Genomic DNA, 8,595 nt, shown 5'->3' with positions numbered 1-8,595 from the left:
CGTGGTCTTGAGATGAGTAACTATCTGATTTTGAATTGAAACTTATGGTGCAAAAAACTTTTTTTTCTTATGACCATGTTATGAAGTTCGTCAGCAATGTTAATTTTTTTTTAACAAACGATAGTATTAAACAAAAAAAAAGGGTGGAGTTAGTGTCACAGTGAGTGACCATGTTATGAAGTCTGTCAGCAATGTTGATTAAAATTGTGATTTTCATTTTTCTTAAGTTAAGTTTAAATGTAAAATGTCCTTTTTAAACCTATTAATTTCGTCAACCAATTATAAATCAGCACCGAAAAAAACCAAACTTCCCCACCCCATCCTCTTCACTATCATCTCTTACGATCTCACCTTCATTACAAACATTAAGGGAGGGTTTACCCATAGACGCTTTTCCAGCTCTCGCAAGAATCGTATATAATGAATAATGAAACAATTCATATATGAACGTTTCGCAAAGGTAACAAGCGGTGCTAACCCAACCACCCAACTCAGCGGGGTCACCATGATAAAATACTACCCTCATGATTAGGCCATCTCCAACTGAGGGCTAGCCAGAGGGCTCGTTTTAGCCCTCTGGCCCTCCAAGATATTAATATTTTAATGAACAGTACAGGGCCATATTTGCCTCCATCTCCAACTAAGGGCCAAATGGCCAGAGTGCTCGTTTTAGCCCTGTCACAAAAAATTGTCTCCAACCGAGGGTCAAATGGCCATAGGGCCAAACATAATTTATTATTTAAAAACTACAACTTAAACGTTGTTTAAGTTTTATGTTGTTAAATGTTTTTTTTTATGTTGTATAATTTTTATGTTGGTTAATGTTATTAATATTGTTTAATGTTGTTTCATGTTACTTAATTTAATTTAATGTTGTATAATGCCTTAGAAGGTTATAGAAAAAAAATTGAATTAAAAAAAATATGAAACAAATTTTGTGAAATAGAAGTTATAGGAAAAAATGAAATTTAAAAAAAAAAATGAAACAAATTTGTAAAATTAAAGTTATAGGAAAAAATATAGAATTTAAAAAAAAATATATGAAAAATAGAAGTTATAGGAAAATTTTTGTAAATAAAAAATAATAATAAAACTGTTAAAAAAAATATTCAAAGAATTCCTGTCGGTTATAACCGACAGGAAATCCAACATAAGCAAAAAAAAAAATGGCCAGCCCTCTAGCCCTCTTCGATTCCGTGGGGCCCTTTCAAATTCCAGAGCCCTCGGTTGGAGACGATTTTCGGGCTATTTTCGGCCCTCTGACCTTCTAGACCCTTCGGTTGGAGATGGCCTTAGACCAAGTCCCTGAGATTTGATAAAAGAAAGGTGCATTAGGGGGGGAACGCAAGTGTCACTTCAAACTTAGGTCTTTTTTTATATATATGGTTCTTATAACTTTACTTTAATCTCATTTTATGCTAGTTGACATGTTTATGACATCATCTCTCCATCAACTTAAAATATTTTTACTATTTAAAAAATGACATGAGTGAAAGTAGGGCTAGAAAAAAAATCCCGAACCAAACCAAAAAAAAATCCTGATCCCAAACCAAAATTCTCGGAATTTTTGGGATGAAATGCTGAACCGATCCCAAAATTTTGGTATGAGATTCAGTATTGTCTACTCAATCTTTCAATAACCCATACTGAACTTAAAATAAATAATATATATTATTTATATATGTTTTATTCTACATTTAATTGTTGCTAACTACTAGTAACAATATAACTGGTGTGGTCTAAGGTAGTAACCATAGCCCTTTATCGCCACATTTGCCAGTATGAACCTCCTACAAATGTGTCAATTTCTTCAACACGAAATCAAAAAATTGTATTGTTAGTTTTTGAACATATTAGGTTTGTAACTTATATTTTTGCTTTTGGGTTTGTTACTTATTTTATTTTGGTTGCATGTTAATTTAACTTGGTATGAATGATTGCTATATGAATTTGTATGAAATTTGGGAATACCAAACCATCCTGAAATACCGAAAATATTTCGAGATTCCCAAAAATTGGGAATTGTGAAAACCCGTCCTTAATTTTACGTTTTTATTTATTTTAATCAAAGGAATTGACGAAAATGCCCTAGAGGCAAAGACTTTGACTTTCGTTAACCATCGTTTAGAGAAACGTATGACTTATTCCTTTAGCGTATTTACATAGTACTCGTTGGTACGAACACATAGGTGAAAGCCGTTTGCGAGTCCGGATTATAACGGTATAGTTACGAACGTTTGAAGTTGGTTATTTAAAATTAGTTAATTGGTTAAGGAGGACCAATTAGATAAAAGGTAGAAAAAGGGCAGCAGCCCAATCAAAACTCCCAGCTTTCCCGTGCAGACCACCACCGCAACCACCCAACTTCCAAGGCCGATTCCGGCCAACTCTGGTGGAATTTCTCAATGCCAGCACTGCCATCTTGAAGCTCTCATTCCCCTCTACAAAATACACCTAAGAACCACCTTGATTAACCTCTGTATGTCGCGGTTTAAGGCCACGAAAGTTGACGATTCTGACGATGTTCCAGCTACCCTTTTTGATTTTTTCGGTAAAGCGATGGCCGATGCCACCACTTGGGCTTTGTAGCCCATCATCCCAGGAGCAAAACCCAACCAACCTTGACCCCGTTGGACCACTGTAGACGACAAATCGACACTGGGAAGCTTTAGGCACCCGCCAGCTTCGTGGGCAAAATTGACCATCTTCCGTCCACTTTTGGACTTCGTGGTAGGTATGAAAGTTGTTCCTCTCTTTGAGATCTTCATTTCTGTGAAATTTGAGAATTTTTAGAAATAGTAGAATTTTCCGGCGAACCATGGTGGTCGGCCACCATGCGCGGCAGCGCGTGGGACAAGACTCCACCTAACCTTCCTAGGCTAATTTTGAAGCCCCGATTCCACATTTGACATCCGTTTAGTGAAATTATGATGTTTAATATAGTTTCATAGTTGACTACCTAGTTGGCCATTAAGAGGTCCTTGCATGAATTGACAATCCGACCGTTGGATTATCACGAAATTTTAATACATTATGGTATGTAATATTTGAGGATATTAGAAACTTACGGATTAGAAATCTGACTTGCGGATCTTCCCAAATTGGATTTGTAAGTTCATAAAATAAAACATTGACCGCCACTTGAATTGGCAATTGGCGGAGATCCAACCGTTGAATCGTAATGAAACTTTAGTATTATATTCTAGAAGTTTAATGTGTATCTTTAGAAGTTTTGGATCATAAATCAGAGATGCGGATCTTCCGGATTCAGTTACGTAGGTTTGCGGATCCTACCATTGATCTTTGACCGCAGGTTGACTTTTGGTCAATGGATCTCAAATCATTCTAGAACGCCATTGGGATGTATTTTATGTAAACTATAGGTCTATGGATAAGAGTTCTGAGACGTGACTGAATAATTGTTCTAGAGGATCGTTCGTGACGTCTCGATATTCGTGCTTAGGAGTTGTAGCGTTGACCTAAAGTGAGTGGGTCTTTTCCCTTCTATCGTGTGTGTATATATATATATATATATATATATATATATATATATATATATATATATATAAGATTGACATCTCCACAAACGTTTATAAACTGAATATTTCATATAATTTCTGTGAATGCTTTGGAAGACTAGTACGAACTACGAATGGATTGATCCATGTTTAGGATACGTAGGTAGTCTAACGAGACGTTAGATGCAGCCATATAATAAATGAGACTAAATAATTGAGACAATAGCCTTGTTTGGGGAATTGAGCAATGTAAGGGACATTGGTGGAAAATGTGAGATTTAACCTTATGATTTGGTGGTTAAATGTTGGTCATTAATCAATGTGTGAAGAATCAAGAAATTAAAGTAAGGAAACGTAAGTAATGATAGTTAATTAAACTAGTGTCTAGTTGGGCTTATCACCGATACTTATTCCTGAAAATAAATAGTTTGGAAGTGGGGCATTATAGATTATGAATTTCATGCCATGTTGTATATATACATTTGGAAACACTATGTTATGGTTGAGTATTAGATTGCATCATGACATATCCATATGTATATTATCTGCACATAATTATTGTGAATGCTTTGAAGTGCAAAGATGAACGCAGGACACACAGGTAAGTTCAGGTGAGTTTATGGTAATAGTTGAAACGATGGAGTTATGGCATGACTACATTTATGTTTTAGGCAACTCCGACCTTGTCGTACATGTTATATTAAATGCAGTTAGAGCTTATAAACCTGCACCCTCGTGTTAGTGCTTCCGCTTGTGGTTAGGGCACAGTCTTTCACATGTTGTTCACCTCCCGCACCTTGCGCTCACCTTGGATCCAATGTAGGTGCACAGTCATGTCGTATAGACCACAATAAGTGGTTCCGACTCGTAGATGACCCGCGATTATTCGCACAGTCTTCATGTGATTGTAGCACTTGAGCGTATTTACTTACACCCAATCCTGTCGTACAGACCACTTTAGGTGGTTCTGACTTGTGTGCAGGTATACTTATTGAGCTATTGGCTAGCATGTTGATGAGCTATTGGCTAGCATGTTATTGAGTTATTGGCTAGCATGTTGATGAGTTATTAGCTAGCATGTTATTGAGCTATTGGCTAGCATATTAATGAGCTATTGGTTAGCATGTTAATAAGCTACTGGCTAGCATGTTGATGAGCTATTGACTAGCATGTTATTCAGTTATTGGCTAACACGTTGATGAGCTATTGGCTAGCATGTCGATGAGGTATTGATTCAATCGTACAGGTCACGTAAGGTGACTCCGGCTAGCATGTTGATGAGTTATTGGTTCAGCCGTACGGGCCACAATAGGTGGATCCAGCTATTTATTTCACCTGGGTTACTTATTCTTGTTGAGATATTTGACACGGCATAGCTGTGAGACTGTCATTTTGGTTATGGTTTTGAGTTATAGTCACGCCTATTATTTTCTGGGAAATTATACAGGTGTTACAGCGAGGGGTTACTGCCTTTGGTAATGGAAATTGATTTGAAAAGTTTTGTTTCGCTCACTCACATTTTTTATTTTCGCACCCCTCCAGGTTCTAGTAGCAGAGTTCATATCAACGAGGATTTGTGGCACTTTTCAGTACAGATGTCTTCTTATGATGGTATAATCATTATCTTACCTTACTGTACTATACCTATGCTTTGTATCACACGTGAAATGGGTCAAGACCTGTTCATCGCGCACTCGTGTACTTAAGCACTTTTAGGTTTTAATTTATTCACATTTTATACACTATCACACTTTATGGCTTCGTCACCTTCTGATAGGAGCATATTCATGCGACTTAATTAGCTTGTGCTCGTGCATTTATGTTGTGTTTACTTAGTTATTTTAGTGTTTAAGGCCACTTTTGTGTATTTTCAGATTATAAGGCCAAAGTGTGCAAGAAGATGCAAATTGGAGTCTTTTGGAGCGAAAGAGGAATGAACGAGTTGAAGACTTGAAGAAACGATGAATTCCTACTCCAACGATGAATTCCTACCAAAACGAGAATTCCTACTCAAACAAGGTTTCCTACTTGAAGTAGGAAAGTTAACCCTAGGTTTCCCGTTTTGGTAACCTTTCCTAAACTTAAACGTCCGTATTTTCTAGCCACTTTGAAGGCCTTGTAGGCACTTTAGGACACAAAACTAAGGCCCTAGCCCAATTACACAACCTTGCCGTGCCTTAACCCTAATTCCCTTCCCTTGCCGTGCAAGGGGGCACTTTTGTCCAATGTTGTGCAATTAAACCCTATTTTCCTCTCCTAACCTAACCCTAGCCGCACCCTTTAATTATTCCCTTGTTAATTTCTGATTTTATTTCCTAAATTCTAGCAGCCTTTAGGTGAATTTTAGTTAATAAAAATAAAAGAGGGTTTGAATTTCTAAACCCTAGGGTTTCCACCATTTAGCCGCACCTTAGGGACCTATTATTATTTTTCTTTTCATATTTTTCAGGGACAAAAACCAAACAGCCGCAAGAAGCCATTCATTCATATTTTCATCAGCCATTCACCCTAATTCTCTCCAATAAGTCGTCACTCCCATTCTCTCCCAAAAACCGTGCATACCATTCACCTTATTTTCTCATCAGCCACATTCACATTTTAACCTAAGCCGTAGCCATTCACTCACTCTCTCCCATAAGCCGCAGCCACCATATTATTATTCTCTCCATTCTCCATTTAATCCGTGCATCCACCATCCATTCCAGCCCTTCCTACCACCTTGCCGCAGCCATCTCTACCATTCCAGCCACCTTCCACACCCCTTGCCGCACCACCAAACCACCCTAAACCCATCTATAACCCAGAAACTCACCCCAAATCATCCAAAACCATCTCTGCCGCAGCAAGGAGAAGAAGAAAGAGGAGCTTGGACGCGCAAAAATTCAAGTGGATTCGTTGTGCGTTCTAGGTGTAATCAATCCTTTGTTCTTTATGTTTAAATTCAATTTTATTTCTCTTTCTGTGAACATGAGAGGCTAAATCCCTAATTAGCTAGGGGGTGATTCGAAACTATGTTTATGCTTGTAATATGATTTGATTACCTTTGGTTGGAATTTCATGTATTGTGGATTCAATTTGTTTAACTGCTTGATTGATAACTTATTTGTGTATGTTTATTGAGAGTGCACGCTTAATTTTCATGCATGAATATGACGCTAGAATATAAGTGAATTTCACCTAATAGTTATGAACTTATATTCACAAGTAGTGGAGGTTGCTTATAAACAATCGCGTTAAATGAATTCTTGGCACTAGTTTCATGCTCATCATAGTAACGAATGCCTCGTCAACACTTATAGTTTTCATGATGCTTAATGATCTTTGATTGTATCTTTATTGTGCTTTTCACGTAAAGGACTTTTGGAGAATGTTTTGAATTGTGTATGCGCTAACCCATCCAATTCATTAACTTAAGGAGAACTTGACGGTTAATTTAAGCGGACCTAATTAACCCGGGGTGTTGAGTTTCATAATTCATCGAAAGACCAACCGAAAATCATCTTGTATGCAAGTGTGACATGTGTGGAGAAGAACCTTCTAGCTAGCATTCCATCCATATTTTCATCACATTCATATTTACATTCTGCCCTTAATTACAATCTGTGCATTTTATTTAATTTCGTCAAAAACTCAATCCCCCTTTACTTTAGTGTCCAATTTAGTTAGAAAGTGTCTTAGTTTGTGTTTTTAAGTGTTTTGATTCAAGTTATTACCCAAATTCGTCCAAATTCACCAAAGTGCTCAAAACTGCTCAGAAAGTGTTTTTAAGGCAGTTTTGAGTGTTTTGGTGCTGTTTTGAGTCTTTTGATTTGTTTTAGTGTTTTTATTGTTTAGTTTTGCATTCTTTGAGTCTAGTTTAGTGTTTTAACCTTTGTTTTACGTTTTTGAGTTAGTTTCCAAGTGATTTTGCAATCCCTCCTAATCCCCGGTTAAGAACGATCCCTACTTCTACTTATACTACAATTGTCACAAGAGGGTTTTAATTTGTGTGCTTATTTAGTTCGCATCAAATTTTTGGCGCCGTTGCCGGGGATTAGCAACTTTGCTAATCCCTTGGATTGTTACTTTCTATTTAATTTAGTTTTTGTTAAAGATTCTGACCTTGTTTTGTTTTCCTTGTTTTAGGTACTAGTGTATGACTCGGAGTTCTCAACCGATTCGTGAGCATATCTCGGACTTTGACAGCGATTTTGAGAGGACTTTGAGACGAAAGAGGAAGCAACACGAATCACATCCACCAAGCCTGGAATCTGACCTCGAAGAACAAGTCCTAGAAGAGGAGGAGGAATCCACGGCAAGGGTATTTGAAGAACCACAAGTCATGGCCGTGGACACCCGGACACTCAAGGAGCTTTCGGCCTCGGGATTGGATAATGCCGCACCGTTGTGTATCCAATATCCCCCACCTGCCGAAGGGAAGACCGATGAGTTTGAGTTGAAGTCAAGCTTGCTTCACCATATTCCGAAGCACCATGGGTTGTCCATGGAGGATCCGAACAAGCACCTGAAGGAATTTGAGGTGGTGTGCTCAAGCATGACTCCCATCAATGTCGATGGAAGTATTCTGAAGATGAAGGCTTTTCCATTCTCTTTAATGGACAAAGCCAAAGATTGGTTGTATGACTTAGCTCCCGGAACCGTCACATCTTGGGAGAGCATGAAGAGGGCATATCTGGAGAAGTTTTTCCCAACTTCTCGAATCATCCTTTTACGAAAAAGGATAAGTGGAATCCAACAAGAAGAAGGTGAGTCATTTCCTACGTATTATGAACGTTTTAAATCTCTTGTTGCTTCGTGTCCACATCATCAGATGAAGGAGGAGTTGCTTCTACAATACTTCTACGAGGGGCTCCTACCAATCGAACGTCAAATGCTCGATGCCTCAGCGGGTGGAGCATTGGTGGACAAGACACCTAGGGATGCCAAGGTCTTGATTGCTAACCGAGCGTTGAACGCTCAACAATACGAAGGAGTAGGCCAAAGAGGACCCCCACGGCAGCAAGTGCATGAGGTAAGTTCCACCCCCGATATTGATTCACAGTTAACTAATCTTACTTCTATTGTGTCTCAGATGGCC

Source organism: Pyrus communis, chromosome 8, assembly GCF_041283825.1.
Source record: "Pyrus communis isolate YQ-2024b chromosome 8, ASM4128382v1, whole genome shotgun sequence".
NCBI lineage: Eukaryota > Viridiplantae > Streptophyta > Magnoliopsida > Rosales > Rosaceae > Pyrus > Pyrus communis.
This window is presented reverse-complemented; position numbering follows the sequence as displayed.